General features: G+C 38.1%; 1 long non-coding RNA gene across 1 annotated transcript; it reads right to left on the reverse strand.

Moving 5' to 3' along the window:
- Nucleotides 1-3,826: 3,826 nt before the first annotated feature.
- Nucleotides 3,827-19,021, reverse strand: LOC140511674 (uncharacterized). The gene is made up of 3 exons (XR_011969625.1): nucleotides 18,825-19,021; nucleotides 7,284-7,337; nucleotides 3,827-6,297 (listed from the first exon to the last, which is right to left on the reverse strand). It is a non-coding gene; the product is annotated as an uncharacterized lncRNA (long non-coding RNA).
- Nucleotides 19,022-25,347: the final 6,326 nt, after the last annotated feature.

The following is a 25,347-nucleotide window of genomic DNA, read 5'->3' on the forward strand; positions in this document are numbered from 1 at the left end:
TATGTGGGGATATTTTACTTAAGAATTTTTTACCAAAACTTTATGTCAGCAGTTTGATCTTTAGTCCTCTGGACCAACTGAGCGTTGAAGAAGTTTTTACTACCTTTCATGGAAAACTTGGCTACCCTACATGAGGTAGCTATTGCCTCTACTGTATGGGGATTCTTTTGTGGATATGGATGGTATTAAATGGCTGTAGAGACACCCCAACTCTAAAATTCTACGGTTCTGTTGACATATTTTTTTATTCAAATGCTACAAAGATGTGATATATTGTGTAGGAGAAGTAAACATGGTGCCCTCCTCCCCCATATGAATCTAAGGTACACTATCCATCTGTGTCTCATCCTCACCTCTTATTGGAATCAAAAGATAACTACTAAAAGTGGAAGATTCCAGAGCCCTGGGAAAGTTCTTCTCCCTGTCTGGTCCAATGGAAAGATTTCTTTAAGTGAGAATAGCTCTCTTCAGATGATAAAGCCTTTATCTACATACTAAGATGTATACATCTATACCTAAGAATACACATTTTTCTCTAACTAGTATATTACTTTTCTGGTTTTATGAGTAGTCATCTTTCTTTTTTTCATTTCCCACAATATTACTTTGAATAATGTTTAGCTGATGAATGCTGCGCTACGAACTTGTATATAAGGAGATTCTCATATCATGCTCTGGGTAGATTGCCAAACATCTTGCAATCTGCCCCCACTGCCCAGAATAAATAGTTATTTGATTCACTCTTATTTTTACTCCTTACTGTTATAATGCAAACCCAATCTCAAAACCCAAATTAGTGAAGGGAAGACTCTCTTTGATCCCTAAAAAATTCCACTAACAATTGAAAAGAACCTAGTTTCAGCTTTAACTACAGTGACACATAAGGATAGAAATATGTACTGGAGGACAAGCAGGATCATATAGAAATTTGCTGTCCATTCTCACTAGTCCTGAAGTGACTGCCCCACTCAGCCAAGCCAGCCAGAGCATTCAGCTTCCTGCACTCTGGGGTATTCTGGGTACTGAAGCAGGACACCACAGGATATTTCTCTAAAGCTTTCCACTGCACTCCCCTTCAAAGAGTTTTTATACCCCCAATGAAGGACCAGATGGAGAAATACTTGCTATGTCTTTGTGATTTTTCTCTTAGGAAAAGCATATACAAATACTTCAGGTAGAAGCATGAAACAAAGAAAACTTAGAATATTAGGGACATGATTACTCTCTGGCTTCACTTAAGACTCAGTTCAAATGCCACCCAATACAGCCAATACAATGACTCTCCCAGGTCCCTCAAGTTGAAAGTGCGTTCCTCTCTAGGGTTATCTTCCATTTACTCTGTATTTTGTACGTATAGTGGCTTACATTTTGTCTCCTCCAACAGAATGTGAGTTTCTTGAAGAAAGAGGAAAATGTTGCCTATTTCTGTATCCCCATTAGTTAACACAGTGCCTAGAACATAGTAAGGATTGAATAAATGTTTATTGATTGACTGATTGATCCGTGGAAAGTGTCTTCAAGACCTAGGCCAAATGGTATAAGCCTGTCACATTAGGGATCGTGGCTTCAGGCTTTTGAAGTCAATCCACAGATTTGTGTCACCTTCTATGATGACTGGGAAAGGAGGTAAGCCAAGCAAGTCAATAAGCATGTTAAGTGACTACTACCTGTACTAGATGTTGAGGATACAAAGAAAAGCAAAAGCCATTACATTTAAGGAGCTCACAATCTAATGGGGATGAAATATGTTAAGAGTAAAGCCAGATGGCAAGAGCCCAGGATAACAAATAAATAGACTGAGTGTTGCACTGGGCTATCCATGAAATATTAAATGAACCAGAGGAAGTTTTCCAGCACATTGGATGGATCTTCTGTGGGAGATTTATATAGGGACAATGCTATGAATTGCATGCAATGAAATGGTTTAAAGGGGTTACAAAATGTGCCAGGGGAAGGTGCTCATCTTGATGAGCTCACAGATACAATGGAGCATCTAATTATAAATCAAGCTACATTATATAAAGTAGAATATTATGAAATATTAAATCACTAATTGTAAAGACGCCACTAGCTTTCTCAAAGGATATAAGAGGAGCCATAGGTGTTAGCTGGATGTGATTTCCACTTGAAATATTACACCTCCTTAATGCAGGGGAAAGTATCAAAAGAGGCAGCATTCAATGATTCTCTTAATAAACCCTAAAGGAAAATGCCCAACCAAATAACTGGGTAGGTTGTTTCTACTTGTCTGAAGCCTCCCTCTGTTCATTATATCCACCCTAATCAGGATGGTCTCTTTCAGAGAAAGCTTCCAGATTCCAAGTTTTCATTTAGGCTGCTGTGGACTGAATTATGTGGTGTCTTCACTGATTTGCCAGACAATCTGATTGCATGTTAAATAATTCTGGATCATAACTCAAGAAAAAGAAATATTAGATTTTTTTTCCTTTTGGGAACAAAAGGCATGCAAAGTTCTGACATTTATGTGGTAACCTGACTTTAAGGGAAACAGGACCAGCATAGTGTTAATTCATAGTCCTACCCTGTTCAGTAATACATTCCAAGATTTTAGATAAGTAATTGTATCAACTGATTGAAAACTGGTGGCTGTGAAAATGGAGCAATTGAATCACCTCACCCTAATCTGATCTATTAAGCAGTGAATCTCCTGCAAAAAAAAAAAAAAAATCGATCCTTACAATCTTGGCTCTAGACTAACTTTTCACTCTGCCAAAGCAACCATTTGAAAAGTGAAATTTTCACTAAAAACCATTTAAGTTACTTGTTATCTACAAAAAATACTTGCATGATTTTTCTTACCACTCTCTACCTGACTAGCTAGCTGTTTTGATGTCATGGAGACAGTTCTCAAACTCAGTTTTAACTACCTTTTAAAACTAGGAGAAAAAAAACCATTGTGGGTTCTACTTAGTGCTAATGATCTTATAAAAGTAGCCATTATTCAGAATGTAGCTAATTATGCTAATTGCCTTCCCAGTCATCAGAGCTGTTTCTGTTAGGGAATGCAACTCTTCAGTATCTTAGATCTAATGGTAGAGTTGGAGTTTGATCAGGAATTCCATTATGCTCTCACATTCAGCCTCTGTCCAGCTCAGGCATTAATTAAAGTGAAGCTGAAAGTAAGAGAGTTTCACCCTCTCTACCTAACAAAGGTTACACGGCTTTTCTATTTCAACCCTCAGGCAAATATAGTCTTGGGGAAAGAACATTGGTCAAGGAATCAGGAGACTTGGATTCTGGTCCCAACTCTGCCTTTAATCAAGTCACTAAGCAATTATTAAGTAATTGATGTGTAATGGGAAGACAAAGGAAAGGGGAGGGGAAAGTTAGTGCCCAACCTCAAGGAGCATATTTTCTAATGCAGTAGGCAATATATACATATCAAGGTAAGCCTTGCAGGAAACCAAAGAAACTATTTGGTAGAGGAGTGGGGCAGGGCACATCAGGCATGGGATGCAAGCCAGTTCAAAGACACAGAAATGGAAGATGAAGTGTTATTTTCAAGGAAATGCAAGTCAGGGTGTGCAGATGAATCATAGAGTACACAGAGGAAAATAAGGTATCAGAAGGCTGAAAGGGGAGAAAGGAGGCAGTTTATGAAGAGTTTTAAATGCCAAACAGAGGACAGATCCTGGAGAAAATAAGGAGCTACTGGATCTCACTTGCAGGGTGAGAATGGGGAATGCATGATGTGGGGTTAGGCACATGTTTAGAAAAATCTCCTTCGCAGCTGAGTAGAAAATAATTTGGATGCAGAGACTTGGAGCAAGAAATTCAGAAGACTGTTATATTAATCTAGGGGAGAGGTAAAGACTATCTAAACTAGAGCAATGGCCCTATGAAAGGAGAGATGTATAGAAGAGATATTGTGAAGGTAGTGTTGACAAGATAAGTTGGCCAATGAGCCCAGTCCTTCAGAGTGTGTGAAAAATGCTCTACTGATATAATCTCCACTTGAACTTGGACAGATATTGTTTCCAGTCTGTTAATCATATAATAAAAAGGAGCCTTTATAAAAACTATTTTTATTTATTTTTAACATTCTTTTTTTTAATTGAGTTCCAAATTCTCTCCCTCCTACCTGCCTCTCCCCCACCAATTGAGAAGGCAAGTCATATGATGTTAATCACATATGTGAAATCTTGCAAAACCTATTTTCATATTAGCAATGTTGCAAAAAGAATTTTAAAGCAAAAGAAATAAAGAATTTGAAAAAATATACTTCAATTTGCACTCTGAATTCATCAGTTCTCTCTCTGGAGGTAGATAGTATGTTTTTGTCATGAGTCCTTCGGAACTGTTTTGGATCATTTATTGATCAGAGTAGCTATGTCTTCTACAGTTGATCATCATCATAATGTTACTGTTACTGTGTACAGTGATCTCCTGGTTCTGCTCACTCCCTTGCTGTTCAGTCATTTTCAGTCATATCTGACTCTTTGTGACCCCATTTGGGATTTTCTTGGCAAAGATACTGAAGTGATTTGCTCTGCTCCCTCCGCACTAATTCATATGAGTTTTCTCAGGTTTTTCTGAAATCATCCTGTTCATCATTTCTTGTAGTACAATAATATTCCATCACAATCATGTACCTCAACTTGTTCAGCCATTCCCCAGTTGATGAGCATCCCCTCAATTTCCAACTCTTTGCCACCACAAAAAGAGCTGCCATAAGTATTTTTGTACATATAGGCCATTTTCCTTTTCCTTTGATTTCTTTGGCATACATCTCTGGTAGAGGGATTGCTAGGCCAAAGGGTAGGAAAAAAGAAACCTTTTTGATTAGTAAAAAGTGTCACAAAAACTTAGAAGAGAGTATCCTGAAGGAAATAGTGATCCACAATGTCAAGTGCTGCCAAGGGGTCAAGAGTAGGATTAAGAGAAAATCATGAAACTGGCAATTAAGAGAGATCACCAACATCGTAGAAGAAAGCTTTTGTTATTGCTGGTGCTGATTAGTCATTTTTTTTTCAATCCAGTCTGACTCTTCATAGCCCCATTTGGAGTTTTCTTGGCAAAGATACTGGAGTGGTTTGACATTTCCTTCTCCTGCTCATTTTACAGATAAGGAAACTGGGGCTAACAGTGTTTAAGTGACTTGCCCAGGGTCACAAGACTAGTAAGTATCTGAGCCAAGATTTGAATTCAGGAAGACAAGTCTTCCTGACTCCATGATAGGCACTCAGATCAAGAGGCTAAAGACTAGATGACATTGGAAATAAGGAAGAGAAGAAGTAGAGGTATGCATTATGAAAGGCTTTCTCTAGTTATTTAGCTATGAAGGAGAAGAGTGATAGAGGACAATAACTAATGTAAATTGAAAGATCAAGAGAGAGTTTTTTTAGTTTGGAAGAACATGGATATATTTATAGACAGAATAGAATGTACCAATAGATACAGATAGACTGGAAATGAAAGAGAGCAAGTATGATAGTGGTGGCAAGAAGAGACGGGATCAAAGGTTTAGGTATACGCGTTGGCAAGAAAGATTTCTTTTTCATCTTGTGAGCTGGATTGGTGTACTACACTTAAAGAACTAATAACGCTTTGTAGTCATGTTGGTATTGGTGAATTAAACCGATTTGCTATTGACCAGCACCTTACTTGGAATGCTTATGATAGAAGACCAATTGGGTCCATCATGACAGTGTCTTCTCCCTTCCCTTCTTCCTCTCTAGCTAGCAGAGAGAGATATCTGCATGATTTGAGACAAGAAGTAGAAATGTGTATAAAGAGCGAGCTCTTTCCACTACATAACAGTGTCCTTCAGGTTGCACAGAAGAATGAGATAATGTATATGAAGATATCAAGTTTCTGAGATACTCTATTAGACCAAGTTGTTACTATGCCTTCTCCTTCAACCAGAGAAAGGTCAGGATATCATGAACCCACAAAAGAACACCCAAGAGGTGTGTGTGTGACATAGTAGATGCTTAGTAATTGCTTTTTGATTGACTAATGTAATAGGGGAGGAGTTTACCAGAAGGCCCCTGATCAAATTATTTCCCCTCAGCCTAGCTGATAAAATCAAAGAAGATAAAAGGCAGGTAACAGAGATAATGTGGTGTTGAGGTACTAAATGACCTTTAATAATAATAGCTAGCATTTTTATAGTGCTTGGGATAGATGTGGACTCAGGCCAGGCCAGATTTGAAGTCTAAGGATAATACCATAATTTCCAAAGCTGTGCAGAAGGTACAAGTCACAGGCTCCAGTGGTTGGTGTCCATCACTGATGAATATGCAAATAGATAGGCATCTTCATGCAAAAATCCTCCTAACAAATTAAAAGTGGGAAAGATTTAGCATTCACCTTTGTACCTGTTTCCAGTACTGTCGTTGATTTCTTTTGCTCAGTACCATTTTTTCCATTTGAAAATCAGCTGTTTAACAGATTGTTCTAATGACAGTTTTTGATGGTTTTCTTTTTTAAATGGGGCAGAAAACAACATGGGGCAAGGAAAGAGTACTGGCTCAGTAGCCAGAGAGTCTGAGTTTGACTCATAACTCTACTTTGATTATTCATATGACTTCAGATGAGTCACTCCAACTTTCTGGACCTCAGTCACCCTATCTGTAAAATGAAGGGTTGGACCAAATGACCTCTGTGGTCTCTCTTAGCGCTCTCTCTCTCTCTCTCTCTCTCTCTCTCTCTCTCTCTCTCTCTCTCTCTCTCTCTCTCTCTCTCTCGCTCTCTCTCTCGCTCTCTCTCTCGCTCTCAGATGCTATAAAGAAGTCTCACTTTCCTTATGCAATCTGGTCACCTGCATCTAATTTATGGGTTTTGAACAATCCAAACCAATGATTATTGCTGTCACAATTCACCATCTGCAGCTACGTCTGTAAGGGTCTAAGGGTCTAACATTTGCAGATGTTAATTGCAGGGACAAACATGAGTCACAGTCGAGTGAGAGCCAGCCCTGCATAAGGGCTCCATTTCACTATTAGACAAATTATCAGCATTTTGTTTTTCCAACTTCATTGTTTCCTCCACATTTGTCAGGATAAGATCTAAATGATAAAACAGGAGAGATAGCAGAACCTCTCCCCAAGGCCCTCCAGAGAACACCTTCCAGACAGACAGCAGTCCCCTTCTTTTCCCCACACATATGGCACAGAATGGTTTCACAGAACTACGATTACTGCTTCTCTTGGGACCTGTCAGTTTTCCAGAGATTCATCCACTGGGCAATCATGCAGAACACAGCAGCCAACCATGGACTTGTTTACAGTATCAGCAGCTCTCCTTCTCCCATGCTTTACCTGGATATCAGGGACTGGAGTCCTGCCAAAGCATGTCACTGAGGAGGAAATTACCTGGAATAAGAAAGGCACTATGGTTTAACATGTGCTGAGAGAGATAACGTGATGGCAACCTAAAATGGGGAATTTGACATACAGCTTGGAGTTTGCTTGTGTTTTAAGGGTGATGTGTGTATTCATCAAAGAACCCTGCCCCTTCCCTCTTGAAAACAGCCACTGCAGCCATGGAATTACAATGATCAAGCTGTGTCAATTGGGATTGCTGAATTCCCTCTTCCTCAGCTACCTGTTCCACAACTTACTTCCCAAATGGATTGCAGACTGATTCAATTATCATCGCTCTTCTGATGATTCTCAGATCTACTTATCCTGCCCTAATCTCTCTGTTGACCTTCAGTCTTGCATCTCCAACTGCCTATTGGACATCTGAAACTGGATATTTCTAACGTTAGACATCTTTAAGTCAATGTTTCTCATAGATGGCTCAACATGTCCAAAACTAGACTCTTTATCTTTCCTTCAAAAACCACCCCTCTTCCTAACTTTACTATTATCAAACTTACCACTATTCTCCCAGTCACTCAGGTTCACAATGAAGGTATCATCCTCAATTCCTCACTCTCTCAGCCCCTATAACTAATCAATTGCCAAAGCCTGTGGATTTCACCTTTGTGACCCTCTTCTCTCCTCTGACACTGCCACCACCCTGGTGTAGGATCTCATCATATCATGCCTGAATTATTACAATAACCTACTGCTTGATCTCCCTGCCATATGTCTTTGCCCAAAGTACAGGTCCAACTATGTCACTATTATACATAAAAAATTCCAGTGACTCCATATCTCCAAGATCAAATATAAAAATCTCTGTTTGATGGTCAAAGTCCTTCATACCTTGTTCCCCACTACCCCACCACCTTTCTGGTCTTTTCATACCTTATAACACATCTCTCCCCACAAATTCTGTGATTCAGTGACAGTGGCTTCCTTGATACTTCTCAAGGAAGGCTCTTCATCTCCAGATTCTGGGCATTTTCAGTGAAATGCATGGAACTCTCTCGTTCCTCTTCTCTGCCTTTTCCAAGCTTCCTTCAAGTCCCAATAAAATCTCACTTTCTCCAGGAAGCCTTTCCCAATCCCCTTAATTCTAGTTCCTTCCCTCTGTTGATTATTTTCAATTTATCTTATGTGTATCTTGTTTTACATATTTTCTTACGTGTTGTTTCTCCCATTAGCCCATGAACCATTTGAGAACATGGACTATCTTTTCCTTTTCTGTGCATCCCCCAGCACTAACACAATGCCTGGCACATGGTAGACATTTAATAAATAATTATTGACTGAGTGATCAACTTTTGCCCTTGGAGCCCTACACTTCTCATTGGTGACTGCTTCTAACTTATTCTGAGGAAAGCCCTAGTCAGGCTTCATTCCATTCCATCCTCTCTGACCATCTTCTCCACATCTGACCTCTTGTCTCACCTCATCCTCCTGATCAATTGTCTCATCAGTCCTGTTCATACCTTTTCCTTCTGCTCCTTCGCTCTCTAGTTACGGGACCAGGAACTAACATCAGGTCAACATATACCACCACTGTTTCTAGAGGTTGTGGGTCAATGAGCTCCCATAGGACTCCACTCTTTTTCCCTGTAACTTTGCAGACCTAAGTTGGCCATTATTTCTTTATCTGAATTGTTTCCATCACCAGAATGTAAGCTCCTTGAAGGCAGGATCTGCCTTTGATTTTATATGTTTCCCCAGCATTTGGCACATTGCTTATCACGTAGTAAGCACTTTTTCATTCATGCTTTTTCATTCAAAGGGCCATTCTCCCTTTTTTGCAGAGGTGGGGGACTATGGATATGAAATAACATACCTACAATTAGAAGCAATTGGTATGTTGATTGGTTTAACTGAAATGCTTGCTTCCCCTTTCTTTTCCATTCTTTCTTATAAGAGGAAAGGGAGAAGAGGGAGAAATAGGTTTAAAAATAAAAGCAAAGTAAAAAAAACCAAATTATATCAATAAAATTAGATTTTTAAACATTTTAAAAGAAAGAATAAAACAGCCACTGGAGTTTGTCTTGACACAGGTTAGCAAGGGTTTCAAAGAAGAGTATTTTTATAATTAATGGCATGAGCAAGCAGTTTAGTCACACCAAAAGGCACTGTTTTCTTTCAACCACCTCCCCCAAGAAACACTAATTCTACTTCATTAAGGCCCATAATATGACTCTCCCTTCTCTATCAAAAGCTATTACAAAGGTTTGCACAAACCAGAGAGAAAGCTTTTCCCCAGTGGCCCAGGGTGAGACTCCCCTTAAGCCCTCTCTGATGCCAAATCCTCAGTACAAGTGCCAACCATAGCTGGGAAGTGATGAGCCTGAAGTGCTTGTGGATTTCTTCTTTAATCAAAAAAAAAAAAGGTTTTAGAGTCCCTAAAGAAATCACTACCAGAAAAAATAAAGGATTTAAAGATAGGCATTCTGGGCATCTAAAGTTCAGGAATGCAAATTCTATCCTGTTTTAAGGTATTCTCTTGTGAATACATGCAAAGCAATGTCAGCATATTCTTCACTCACAGAGGTCTCCAAAGTCGAGGCTGAGGTTTGATCCCAAGGTGGGCGTCATCAGTTAATCAGAAAGTGAGATGATTGGTCATATCCCATCCTTTCCTCTCTTCCTCCCCCATAACCAAGCATAGTCTTGTCTCCAATACAATTACAATATGCCCCCTCCCCCACTTCACCTCTTCCCTATTCAAACCCTTTTCACAGCTAGCCTTCCATAACTATTACAGGAAAGAACTCCTCATAGTGGGAAGGATATAAGAGAAACTAATCCAAGACTAAATTAGCATTAATTGACTTAGTCTTCCTAACAACTGAGTGTTTAATTGGCTTCACAGTTCTTCTGAATGTACTAGAGGGGATGTCTCTAGAAGGTGTATATTTTTCCCAAAAGAGAATGATGAGTTCCTTCAGAGAAAAGATTGTTTTATTTTTGTCTTTGTGTTTCCAGAGCCCAGCACAGTGCCTGGCAGACAGTAGGTGCTTAATAAATAATTGATTACTGCTTTTGTTGGTATATTGGATGCATCCATCACACATAGACGTCATATTTCACAAATGAAATTGCATTTATTGACGGTAAAGCTTGTGTTTTCCTTGCTTGGGTTGGGGTGGGGGGGCATGGATAGTAGAGTTCCACTAGATTTATTTTCTCAAGAATTGGCACTTACGACATTTGTGTTAATCCATGAGCTTTGATCTGCAAGGCCTGGCCTTCAGGGTCCTGTTCAAACCCTTAGGGGCCTTGTATCTGCAATTTTGATAGTGCCAAATGGGCACTAGCTGGCATTGTTACCAAGTAAGTGGTATAGACTTCAAGAACAAAGATGTCATTACAATAAGCACTGAACTAGGAACTGAACAAGAAAAGACAAAAATGAAGCAGTCCATGTCCTCAAATAACATTCTATTTTAGTTAGGGGTGGGGAGGGAGAAGCAAAGAGAAAAGTAATATGTACTTTCTGAAGACTCCCTATGCCTCCCAGAGGGAACTCTGAAGCCATTAGATGTTCAATTTCCAGGAAGCCATTGGTTCCAGGAACCAATTCCAGCACTGAGATTTCTCCCTTTGAATTTAAATAATATTTACTAAAATCATAATCAAAAAGCACAGATTTGACCATACCACCTCTCCTCTTATTCAACAAATTCCAATGGTTCCCTATTACCTCCAGTATTTACCTATTATGCTCCATTTGACATTTAATTCCTCACCAATAGACTCCAACCGACCTTTCCAGTCTTCATTATGTATTAGCCACTTTCCCACACTCTCTGGCCAGCCAAACTGTCCTTGTCCTCTCTTACATGCAACATTTCATCTCTACACCTTTAAATCTGCTATCTCTTGTACCTAAAATTCACTTCCTTGTCACCTCCACCTCTTAAAAATCCCTAGTCTCCTTCATAGCTCAACTCAAGACCAACTCCTTCATAAGACTTTTCCTGATCCTCCCTCCTCAAAAATTTTTTTATCCATTTTATGTTAAATTTGTAAATGCTTATAAGAATAAATAAAACTGAAAATTCATCACTTAGATACATTACATACTTGCATATTACATATCTGTACTTGTTGTCTCCCTAGAGTGGATGTAACCTCCTCAGGGGCAAAAATTGTTTTTATACTTTATCTTCAGCACCTACCTATATCCTTAGTATATAATAAAGGCTTAATAAATGTTTATGGATGAATTGATTGAGCAAGGGCAAAGTGGCAATCCAGACCACCAATTTATATGAAGCTACTAGGTAGCACCAATAGAGAAAGCTACTGAACTAGCTGTGTGACGTTGGCTGTGTCCCCTCTTCACAGAAATCAGCCTTCTCTCTGTAAATTTAAATAATCTTTTCAAGGTGATATTCCTAAAGTACAAGTCTATCCACGTCACCCCTCCTCCTCAACAAACTCCAGTGGCTCCCTATTATTTCTAGGCTCAGTTATAAAAATCTCTGTTTATTATTTGAACGATTTCCTAGAAATTGGAAATCTAATTTGCTTTACAGTTCTCTGAGTACAATAGGAAACCTTTGAAAGTTCCCCACTCCCTTGGAAAGATAAGCTTTTTGAAAGGCAAGACTTGATCTTTGGTTTTGTATTTTCAGAGCCTACCACAATACTGGACACATAGTAGAGGTTTAACAAATGGTTACTGATTTGCAGTGGAATGCTCAATAATCAGTGCCTCTATTTCTTCATCTGCAAAATATAGATAAGTTAACAGACCCTATCCCATAGAGCTGATATGAGGACCAAAGGACATGATATATATAAAGTATTTTGCAAGTCTTAAAGTCCTAGCTATTATTGTTTATTAATATTAGTAGTATTACTATATTTTCCCCATTGAGAAGAATATGGCCCATGACAGAAATATAAATCCTCAATATTTCCATTGATGTATCAATTCTGAGCATGGCCCCCCCATAAGCTCTTTTTTTGGCTTTAGCATGGAACAGTGGACTCCAGACTAAATGAGCTACGGGGTATCTTCCAGTTCTAACATTATCTGGTTCAAATACATAACTGGCGTTATCTGTCAAATACATGACAAGAATTACCTATCTACCCACTTCTCTATGGCAGGCCAGTTTTATCACCCCAAGGGAACTTAGAAGCTACATAACATGCACAGTCACACTTTAAAAAGCATATACATTAGGACAATTTGGAACATTTCAGACATACTGTCATTTTGAGATAATCACACAAATTTTTAGATATTATAAATTTTTAGATAATTATATAAAATAAGACCATGTTATTTCACCAGTCTACCTAGTATCCTAAGCCTTTCTAGTCTGAAGGAGTGGGAAAATAAGCCTCTATTTTCTCCTGATGCTGTAACAATATAACTAAGCTATTCTGCCTTTCAGGAACTAATGTTTAGAATCCCAAAAGGCAAAAGCAATATGTGTCTAAATGATCCACTAAAAGCAATGCAAGTGAAATGAAAAGGTCAACATTTGGAATGACCCCAGTGGGATTCATTGGATTTCAATTTTAGATTAAAACGCTAACATAATTGGGCTTTAACTCATCAGAGTTCTGCCATTTTTTTACTCTGTGTTTTTGACCAGGATATCCAGGTGTGCTCTTCCACAAATACCTGTCCTTTAATATTTATATGATCAAGCACAGAGCTTTGAAACACTTGGAGAGAATAGCCAGCTTTGAGATCTTGATATGAAAAGTGCTATTGTCTAAGCTTATCATCGTGAAAGGCTATTAGCTCATCTGTTTAAGTGAAACGGTTCTCTATAGGGAAAGATTTTGCCTCATTTAACATGTTTTAACCAAATGAGGCCCTGTAATTACTAGGAGAATGAAAGACTAATTGAAGATTATATGAGACTTATCCTTTTCATTCATTTCTTATGCATCATTTGAACTTCTGGGAGTCCTTGCATCTCCGCTGCTCATTAAGAAGCAGGTAACACATCTGAGTCCTATTCAATAACCCTTTCCAGAGTACATGATCTTTTGATCTCTGACTTGAGGCCCAGACTGAAAAGAGCAAAATCCTTTTATTTCAGCACTGAGATTGCTTTTTGGATAGTACAAGGGCACTTATTCTACAGAAAGGGAAAACAAATTCATTTTAGAAAGGCCAAAAAATGAAGTAAAGCAATAAAAATAGAATGATAACTTCAATTCCATTTTATTCAACTCACATTTACTAAACCCTACAGAGTATAAGGTACTAACTGGGCTGGATCCCAAGTATGCAAAGAATAAATTAGCCAACTCAGCCCCTGACCTCAAGAAGCTTAGTGTCTAACAGGCTAAGTGTGGGAAATGATGACTGCGAAAAATCAACACCATGAGACAAAACGTGATGAATACAAGTAGTAGTATAAAGGGCTCCAAGTTGGCTTGAATAGAAGATGGTGAATAATCCAGTTTGGTTGGAAAGTAGAGTAACTCAGTCAAAAAGCATTCATTAACCATGTGCCAGACACTGTGCCAAGCTCTGGTTATACAAAAACTGTGTCTCCACCCTCCAGGCACTGCCACCAAGAGCTCATACTCAAATAGGAGAAACAAGATGTTTATAGTGAAAATGAAAGGCTATCTCAGAAGGGAAGGTACGAAGAGCTACTAAAAGGAAGGAAAAGGTGTCCAACAAAAGATAGGATTTTAGCTGTCTTGAAGGATGCTAGGGAAGCTAGGAAGCTGAGTATTAAGGAGAATAGTACAAAATAAACTTGGAAAAATATATTCAAGTCAAATAGTGGAGTATTTTTTCTGCCAGCTTGCCGAGGTACTATTTTTTCCCATCCCTCTTCTGGGCTCCAATCCCACCTCTTTGAATATTTACTTGACATCTCCACCCTGATGTATGACACAGGCAATTCCAATTCAACATGCCCAAAATAGAACCTGTTCTCTTTCCCTCTGTCCCTAGTCTTCCTCTTAACTTCCATGGTTCTGTTTAAGACAGTACCATTTTTCCAGTCAACCAGATTCACAATTTATTCACTCTCCTTCACCCTAACATATCCAATTGGTCATCAAAGGTTATCAATCCTACTTCATCAGCATTTTGCATCTATCCCTATCTCACTACTCACTAAAAGGCCACCCTAGCCCAGGTCCTTATCACCTGTCCTGTTGCAATAGCTTCCTGATGGGCTTTCCCACATCCAATCCCTCTCCTTTCCAATGCATTTTCCACATAGCTGGCATTGGGGAATGCCATCAATCAAAATTGGTATTCCTAAAGTGCCATTCTGATCATGCCATTCCTATGCTCAAAAAGATTCAAATCTTCCCTTTGCCTTTTGGAATGTCTCATTTTTATACCCAGGGCCTAGAACACAGAAGATGTTTAATAAAGGCTTATTGTTTGCTTGTTTGCTTGGTTGACTGAACTAAATAATCAAATTCCTGTTTTTCACTTAAAACCCATTCATGATCCTGCTCCAGCCTAATCTTTCCAGCATGATTTCAGAGTACTTCATTACTCACCGTAAACTCTAGCCAAATAGGCCCTCTTGCAGTTTTTCAAAAACAAAATACAATCTCCCACTTCCCTCCTTACCTCTGTCTCTTGGAACACCTAGCTTCCATTGGCTTCAGCTTAAGAACTACTTCTTCAAGAGCCTTTTTCTGGTTTCCCCCAGTTGCCAGTTCCCCAAACCCAAATCATTGTGTGTGTTTATATGTGTGTGTATATGTATATGAACTTATAATATATGTTTACTTATCTCTAAATATGTATCCCTCAGTATAATATTGCCTCTCCAGCACCTAGCAAAATTTCTGACATATAAAAAGTCTTTAATAAATGCTTGTTGACTGACTGATTTACTAATAAAGACTGTAATGCAATAGAAGGCAAATTGCATAGTCAATGCCCATTTAGGTAGTCAATTTCAAGTTCTTTACATGACTTAGCATGGAAATTCTAGAAGGGAGCCTGACTGCTTAGTTATGACGTGGTACACAGAGTGATGGGTATCACCAACTCACCCATAGAGGGTTGTAACCATGTTGTAAGCATGGGTGTTCAGCCATCTTTGAAAACAGCATCATTAACAACTGAAACCAAGTTATATTATAGTTGTTTGGAAGGAGAGAGTGCAGATAGAATAGCATGACTTCACTCAGTTCCAATCAGGACAATAAGGTTCAGGAAAGAGTGGTTTCCAATGAATCATAGATTGAGCAGGAAGTTTTCTGTTCGCTGATAAGTAAATAGATTGATTCAGTACTGTGGTCCCCAAAGTATCTTGTGAACTGAATGAAGGAAGCATGACTCATTCGATTCAAAACCTCCTCCTTCCTTAGATAGAAAAAGTAAACTTTCAGAGACAGGAGCTCTTAGGATAAGAGGAGGAATATTACCCTAACCTTGGAAGAAGAATTGAGTAGATAAGGACAGTATTTCAGAAATCTTTCTCTTACCCTTGTTCTCTTTCTCTCCATTTAAGCTACAGAGCTATGGGTCTACTCTGGTTTACTCTCTTCCTCCATCTAGTAGGTCAGGAGAGCAAACACTTGATTCTGCTTTAATAATTTTCTCCATTTCTTTGTCTTTCTGTCTCTGTCTTTACCTGTTTGTATCTCTCTGTCTTTCTCTCTGTCTCTGTTTCCAACTCTCTGTGTGTCTCTCTTTTCTCTCTCTTTCTCTGTCTCTCTCTTATATATCTATGTTATACAAATACATCTCTCTGTCTTTCTATTTCTTTCTCTGTGTGTGTGTGTGTGTGTGTGTGTCTGTCTGTCTGTCTCTAGGTCTTTCTCTGTCTCTGTCTCTTTCCCCATGATATCATTTTTTTTCAATTCTCATGTATCTACAACTGTGCTAGGCACTGGGAATACAAAGAGGAAGTGGTCCCATCCCCATCAAGAAGCATTCATGATGGGGATAGGGGTGGAGAAATACAAGAAATACTGAAATAAGTAAAATACAAGGAAAAATAAGAACATGTAAAGTGGTCAGGGAAGAGGCCATGGAGGAGGCAACCCTTATACTGAGCCTTGAAGGAAAACAAAGTTTCTGAGAGGAGCAAATGATTTCTAGGCATGAGGAATGGAATCTACAAAGGTTTAGCAGTGATAGTATATCAATTTTGGGAAATAGTAGTAGTCTTCTTTGGCTAGAATGTAAAATTTCTGAAGGAGAAGAGTATGAAACAGAGTTAGAAAGGTATATGGGAAGCCATAAATGCCAAGAGATGTGAAGTAAATTGACAAGACCTAAGAACTGATTATATATGTAGGGGACAAGAGAGAGGAGGAAGAGAAAAGTTCAAATTTATGAACATGGGTAGCTAGGAGGATGGTGGTGCTCACAACAGCAACAGGGAAGTTTGGAGTACGGTCAAGAGAGAGTAGTGAGTTTTCCTTTGGACATGTTGAATATGAGATGTCAATATAAATTCATTTAAAAGGAGAGATGTACCAAAAAAAGGGAAAAGGACCTATTTGTACAAAAATATTTATAGCAAAAATATTCATATTTGTGGTGGCTAAGAATTGGAAATCAAAGAGATGTCTATCAATTGGGAAATGACTAAACAAGTTAGGGTATATGATTGTGGTGGAATATTTTTGTGCTGCAAGAAATGACAAGCAGGATGATTTCAGAAAAACCTGGAAAGACTTACATGAACTGATGCAAAGTGAAGTAAACAAAACTAGGAGAATGTTGTACACAGTAACAACAATATTGTGTGATGAAGTGTGAATGGCTTAGCAATTCCCAGCAATACAATGATTGAAGATAACCCCAAATGACTAAGGAAGAAGTAGACTGCCTCCAGAGAAAGTTGTTTGAATACAGATTGAAGCATGCTACTTTTTCATTTTGTTTCTTTCATTCTTTTCTATTCACGTTTTTTTTGTACAAAAGTACTAATATGGAAATATTTTATGTGATTGCCCATGTATAATATATATCTGACAGCTTACCATTGGGGGGAAGGGAAGGGAAGGTTAGATTTTGGAACTCAAAACTTTAAAAAAAATGTCAAAAATTGTTTTAACATCATTGAGGGGGAAATAAAATATCATATATTTTAAAATAAATAGAAAATCAATGAGGAAAACAAGGAAAGATGTAGCATGTAATTGTCAATGCATGATTAGAGTTTAGAAGAGACATTAGAGATGGATATATATATATATACATATATATATATGATTTGGCATATATATTATATAGGTATGTGTATATATGTGTATGTATACATATGTGTATATATATATATGTGTGTGTGTGTGTGTGTGTGTGTGTGTGTGTGAGTGTATATAAAATTTGGCAGTCATTGTGTCAAGAAGGCACTTGAATCCAAGGCAGCTTCTTCTGTAGGACTCTATTGTGTTTTAGCGACCAAGGGTAGAGTTTGTCTCCATCTCGTTTCCCTTCTCTCTCCCTAATAAGCAAAATGGCGCTGTTTGGTTCTTCTACCCTTCATGTGGCATGACAGATCCCACTTAAGACAGCCATGAATGAGTGATCCATAGCCAGCTTCTTTTCAGGAATAATTATATTTTTTATTCCCAGGATTATTTTTCAGAGATCTGTTCTAATCAGATAAGACTTTTTTTGGATATATTTGTATCTTTGTGCTAATCAAGGAATTTCCTCTGATATTTCATGTGCATAATAGCTCTCAGATTATATTTGTCTTCTAAATTTCTAATAACATTAAGGAACCCTACTGTACTGTCTGTTTCTGATGATTTTCATTAAATGCCTCTATTTCTCTCAAGTAAAACTATCTCAATTCTGTAAGGTTTAGCTTCTGGGTAATGTATTGACCAGCACCTGGGACATGCCAATGCCTAGCTCACAACAGATTTGAGGTATGGCAGGCTCCATTAGTGATAATGAAAGATGTGTGTGGGTATTGTTTATGCTTCATCTTCATTTTCCAATACAAGGAGACAGGGAAATTAATCAATCCATAAACATTTATTAAGCACCTTCTGTGTGTCAGGTCTCATGCTAGGCATAAAGAATACAAAGATAAAATTAAAAGTCCTTGCCTTCAGGGAACTCATATCCTGTCAGAGATGACAACAGAAACAGAGGTATGTATAGAAGATTATAATATGCAAAGAAGTAAATATAAAATCATTTGCAAGAAGAAGGCACTAGCACCTGAGGGGTTCGGGAAGAGCTTTTTGCAGAAGGTGGGAAAGTGTTTTATCATTCATCTGTGCTAGGCAGGGTATGTTACCAGCACTCTACCCATGACTAATGGGAGACTCAGACCAGTAATGACTCACCAATATTTTCCTGCAAGGCACTTATAAGGATTACAAAGTTATACTTTCCTATTTTACAGAAAGTAAAGGGAGTATTGTCCAATGCAAAGTCAGTTCCAACCCAACAGCATTCATTCTCCTATTTTCCTACCTCTGAAGGATGTTGTTTAGCAGAAACGAGTATCTCTCACTCATTACAAACATATCTTATAGTTTGATAATGAAGTTCAAATTGTATTTCCCACTTACCGTGTTCTCAAGCACAGTCTTATAAGGGTCTCTATTGCCATTTGTGATAACTCTGTAAATACAGGCTGCTCTCAGTTCTGAAGATTCCTTCTCTGTTATCCATTTAATAGAAGAATGTGTGTCAAAATAAGGGCAAACAACAATAGCTACTTTCTTAATCATTTGTCACAATTTCTCCAGGGGACCTCCTACTTTCCAATGAAGGCCACCAGAGACTGGTTTGGTCCATCTTTCTCAAGCTAATGGCTTTGTTTTTCTGATTCTTATCGATGGGAGAACTTGGTTCACTGCATTTCAGTGATTCACATGTACTCCATGGTTTGCAATGGATGTTTTCACAAATAGAACACTCCTCTCAGAAGCAGAAAAACTGAGGTTCAAATATTCTCTCAGATGCTTACTAGCCAAATGACCCTGGACAAACCATCAACATTTCTGAGCCTCAGTTTCCTTGACTGTAAAATGAAGATAATAATAGACCCTATTTCACAGGGTTGTTGGGAGGATCCAATGAGACAATATTTGTAAAATGTTTTGCAGACCTAAAAGCACTACATAAATGCCAGCTTTTAATTTCACCTTATTTTCATCTCTTTTATGGAATTCAGATAGAAACATGTGAGGGCAAGTTATTATTAGTCTCTTGTTGTTTTATACTTATTATTCTTCAGGTGACTGTATAGGTTCATAAAACAACTGTTTTTTAAATTGAATAAGACTATTGGAATGTAGGCTCCTTCTCTGTAGACTCACTGAAAGTACCTTTGGGAAACTCCAGTAAAAGCAAATGACATGTACTTTGTCCTATGCCCACCTGGTTTTGATACTGTATCTGTTGTTATTAGCATTATAGAACAGTGAATAAAACACTAGCCTCAGACAACTCTCTAAAGCTATAAGTTTCAGAGCAGGTACTAACCCAAAGGGCGTTACTTCACTGGGAGATCCTCATTCAAGTAGTCAACAATCATTTATTAAGCACCTTCTGTGTGCCAGACACAGTGCTAAGGAGAGTTGTTATCTGTCCTTTGTTTTCAAAGAAGACCAGTGATCATCTTGAACAAGTGATGTCTTTACTTGCACATGAATTGTATTTAAGTGAGGTGAAATTGCATGTCACCAATCTCATTCTTCCAGAGTCATCTAAGTTCAGTGGTGAGACAAAAGTCAGCACGACTGGCCATGACCCAGGATGCAGTGGATGACTTTGGTGTCTTTTGATGTCTTTCCAAGTTCTAAGCATCTAAGTATCTAAGAATACAAAGAAAGGCAACAAAAAAGAATCCATGTTCTCAAGCAGCTTATAATCTAATTGGGAAGACACCCTGCCAATAGTTATGTATAAACAGGATGTACAGAGGTTAAGTTAGAGATCATATCAGAGGAAAAACACTATGATTAAGGAGGACTGGAAAAAGCTTCTTGCAGAAGGTGAGAATTCAGCTGAGATGCAGAGAGAGCCAGGGAAACAAGGAAGCAGAAATAAAGACTAAAGGAATTTCATGCATAGGCACAGCCAGTGGAAACATTCAGAATCTGGAGATGGAATGTCTTGTTCAAGGACTTGCAAGGAGACCAGGGTCACTAGATGGCAGACTAAGTAGGAGGGAGAGGGTGTAAGATGTAAGACTGAGGAGGAAGGGACCAGCTATGGAGAGCTTTAAAAGTGAAACAGAGGTTTTACATTTGATCCTGGAGGCAATGGGTAACCACTGGACTTAATTGAAAAGAGGGGTTACATGATTAATCTTATGCTTTAGGAAGATAAATATGATAGTTAAGGGGAAGATGGACTATAGTAGAGAGACACTTGAGACCAGGAGACCAACCAATAGGCGAGTGACGCCAAATTCAAATAGAAATGGAGGTGGCTGGACCACATAGAAGGAGCCCTACAGGAACATAATGACTAAGTAAACCACATGTTTACATTATCTATATTTTACTATATTTAATTTAGTTAATAATTCCCAATTAATATTAATTTTAATTAATTAATTTTATGTATTATGGTATATATTATTATAATCAAATAATCAGTTAATTAAAATAATTCCCAATTACTTTTAATCTTCATTCAGCTGCTCTTGGGAATGTTGCGGCTTGCATGTAGCTATGTGTTTGACACCTCTGGTCAAGACATGAGGTGATTAGAACCTGCACCAAGGTTGTAGCAGCATCAGAGGAAAGGGGGGTTGGTATATACAAGAGACATTATGAAGGTAGACTTGGCAATTAATCGCCTATGGGAAGTGAGAGTGAGGAATCAAGGATAACATCTAGGTTGTGAGCCTGAGTGACTGAGAAGATAGCGTTACCCTCAACATTAATTTGGGAGTTAGAAAAAGGGGAGAGTTTAGGGGGAAAGATGATTTCAGTTTTTGACCTGTTGGGTTTAAGATGTTTATGAGACATCTAGTTGGAAATTTCCAATAGGCCATTGGACACATAAGACTGGTGGTTAAAAAGAGATAAGTGCTGAACAAATATATCTCGTTATCATATTCATAGCAATGATAGTCGAAACCTTGGAATCTAATGAGATCACCAAGTGAAGCAAACTGACACAGTCTTGGATGCAAGGTATTGATAGGAAGAAGCAGGGGAAAAGTTTATCCTCTCTGAACTTCCAAATTTGCAATTTACATAAAAAAGGCATTGCATTCTTATGAGCCATCCATTCAATAGTTCATGATACCTCAGACAATTGGGTATAAAAATAATAGCATATGTTTCTGAAAGAAAAGAAGAATGTATTTAAATACTTACCCAACCTAAATAAAAAAGAACATGAGGTACTTCAAAGTTCATCTTGAGACCTTGTGTGCAGATTTGAAAGTACAAAGATGAGCTGTGACTCAGTGACTAACTAAAGGAAATGAGTCATGGACTGGTGTATTTAGCTATTTGAGTTTCAGCATCACACCCTGGTAGCCAATCTGACACACAATTTGTTTGAAAGACAAGAAGTAAAGTTCTCAAGGCCTATTTTTATTGTGAAGATCTTCATTCTTTTTCCAAGTGAAAATGTAATTCTGGGCTGCGATTACCTTGGATCCCTTCTGAAACATCAGTCCACTCTCAAGTGCCAAGAGGCTTTGATTTCCGTCGACTTCTTCTGTGTAATCACGTTGGGACATCTGCACCGATTGTGGAACTCGTTAGATTTCTTTATTATATTTATAGGTTTCCAGTAATTCTATGCATCTTCTCAGTGGGAAGTAAATAATCCATATGTATTAAACTGAGGTCAAATGGAAGATTCTAAGAAACTGAAGTCACAACTACTGAGTCAGACGAAAGCATCTTCAGTCTATGCAACCTCACTCTCTCTTGAGCACTCAGTGATTTTTCTAAAGAACAATATAAAATTGCTCTTATGGGAGAAAAATTGATCTTACGTTATATTTGTTCTCAAGCCCACCTCAGATCCTTGGATGTGTATTCATGATGAATCATCAGTTATTTCAATGTTACAAATAACTCATGTAATGTAAAATGAGGCTCTTTTCTAACCCAACATTTTCTTTGAATGTGCTCTCAAGCCCCTTTTCACTCATCTACGTGGAAAGTGAAGGAGATCAACGGAGTGTGTTAGAAAGATCCTTTGGGGACTTGCTTGAGAATTAGGCTTAGACTATATAGCAAATTTGTTTGACAGGCCATGCACATTTATTTCTTGTAAATTTCTGAACTTCTCCAGGCGTTTATCATAAATGCTTTGACTGGCACAACTGGTTTTGTGTTCTTTTGTTTTCAATAAACTGATCAAACTAACCTAAGCAAGACAGACCCAGACTCCAGAGACTGGACATCAGACCCATGAAAATTGCTAAGCGTAAGTGCTAGTATCTTCAGTCTGACTGGAATGGTCATTTGTTTCTCTGTTTTCAGCCCAGTCAGCAAATGTAACTAGAGTTACAAAATGGAGTTGGGGGCAGGGCAGGATGGAGTAGGTTGGGTAGGTGAGAGATGAGAGATTCTGTTCAATTAACTGACACAACCAAGCAACAGCCATATGTAAGTGTTTCATTGGATGAGAATGTGGACAAAGAGGAGGAAGAAAAGGAAGAGGAAGAGGTGGAGCAGAAAGAGGGAAAAGAAGGAAAGGAGAAAGAAAGAAGAGGAGGAGGAGATAAGAAGTTCAGAAAAAGGAGGTCATAGTGAATTACACTAGATCCATTAATTATACTCACAGCCTTTAATAACCCAACCAAGTTGTCTTGGAAACCAGTTTCAAAAGCAGAACAGAGAGTCATTGAGAGCATTTTTTAATAGCCATTGTGTATCCTACCTCTGCTCTCTTTTGTCCTGTATCCCAAATAAAATGAGTTTCTCAAGGGCAAGGACTGTATCTTACAAGTACCTTTATCTAGTAGGATCAAACACAGTATTAGGCACATATAACTTATTCAATATTGTTTGAGTCTGTAAATTCATACATTCATAGGATTTAGAGCTTGAAATTACCATAGAAATCATTTCACTTCTAACTCCCCTTTTTAAAGTTACTGCAACTTTAAATAAATAAAATTAAATTAAGGATTCCCTATTCAGCAACCATGATGAAAAGTTACTTCTTGAAATGCTATCTGGAAATATGAAAAATAATTTTAAGGAATAAGATTTAAGTCCTGCAAAGCTCGTCAGGCAGAAATCCTAAAGAATCTAGTGTATACTTTTCTTTCATAATATAATACAACTTTACATAATAATAAGTGACATTTATGTAGCACTTTAAGGCTTAGAAAGCATTTTACATACCTAATCTCATTTGATCTTCATAACATCCCTGCGAGACAAGTACTGCAATGCCCACTTACAGATAAGGAAACTGAGGCTCACTAAGGTTAAATGACTTGTTCATCCACAAAGCCAGGAAGCATCAGAGGCAAGATTTGATAGCAGGTCTTTCAACTCCAGGTCGAATTTTCTTTCTGATAGATCACATAGCCCCTCAGGATGTTCTAGACATATCAGTGAAGGTACTGCCTTCCCCTTCCCTTTCCCTATTCAAATGCTCCCCATCTGTTAAGGCACCGATATACCAGCAAAACAGCTGGATGGTTGATTTCACTTTTAATATAAATGTTTATAGAGACAGTCTCTGTAGGAAAGAATTGAAGTCAAACAGAAAGGCAAGACTTTGGCTTCCTTTTCCATATGCCTTGTTGCCTATCTCTACTGGGGAAATATGTCTTCAGCTACCATGGGAAATGAAGAGGATCTACAAATCTTCCCAGGAAAGCTCTGTGGTCCTACAAAGGTGGTATAAAAACTGCTCTCTAATGGGTATTGCCATTTTCTATGGGTTCTAAGGTGAGTTCTATTTGTTTCATTTATCCTTTCAATAAACCCACTCATGATATGAGTTTCATGAACCTGAGTGCTTGCAAGGGAAATTGGTGACTAATAACAGTAAGAGCTAACATTTTTATAACACTTTAAAGTTTGCAAAGTGCTTTACAAATTTCATTTCATTTTATCCCCACACACATCTTTGGAGATATGCAATGATGTATTCCCATTCTGCAGATGAGAAAACCGAGGCAGACAGAAGTTAACTAACTTGTCCAGGGGTCACATGATTTATAGAGATAGGTAAGTGGGTAGACAGACAGACATAGATAGATAGATAGATAGACAGACAGACAGACAGACAGATAGATAGATAGAGTATATTTAAATAAAATTATTTTCCTTTCTGATCTTTTATATGTTATTTTATGGATTTAAAGCAATATTCTGAGGAGTCCATAATATTCACCAAAATGCCAAAGGGATTCATGACAAGAAAATAAAACTTCAGAAACCTTGATCTAGAACTAGAGATGATCTCAGAAGCCATTTAATCCACAATCCTCATCTGGAAGGAAACTGAGGCCCAGAGAGGTTAAGTGACTTGCCTAAGTACGTATTAAAGGTGGGATTTGAATGCAGGTGCTCTGACATCAGAGCCAGAGCTCTTTCCACTGGGTAGGATGGAACTCAGACAACAAAGCTTCATTCCATCACTTGCCCATACTCAAAGCCTTTCCAGTTTGACCAGTCCTACCACATTGCGCATTTTGATGGTGTAGTCTTTGAAAATCCAGAGTCACCTCCACAGCATTATGAGGCACAAGTGGAGGTATTTGATATTATCTTAACCAAGGAAAATGTGATCTTTTTCCTAGAGGTGAATATATGTTTTTAAAAGAAGTATTTATTTCTGCCTACATTCTTTTTATTTTTCTCATTTTCTCTAGAGTAGTGGTTCTTTTTGGTCTTGGAACCCTTTATCATCTAAAAAATTGAGGATCCTCTATAAAGTGCTTTTGCTCGTGTTGACATACCTACCTATATTTATGGCATTCAAAATTAAAACATCTTATGACTTTTACGAACATAGTTTTAACCCCATGGATGCGTCAAAAGAACCTTGGGGATCTCTAGGAGTCTCTGGACCTCACTTTAAGGACTATTGCTCTGGAAAAATGAATCTTAGGTTGGCATGATTCAGAGCTTTCTTTCCTTCTACAAC

The sequence above is a fragment of the Notamacropus eugenii genome, chromosome 6, assembly GCF_028372415.1.
Source record: "Notamacropus eugenii isolate mMacEug1 chromosome 6, mMacEug1.pri_v2, whole genome shotgun sequence".
Taxonomy (NCBI): Eukaryota; Metazoa; Chordata; class Mammalia; order Diprotodontia; family Macropodidae; genus Notamacropus; species Notamacropus eugenii.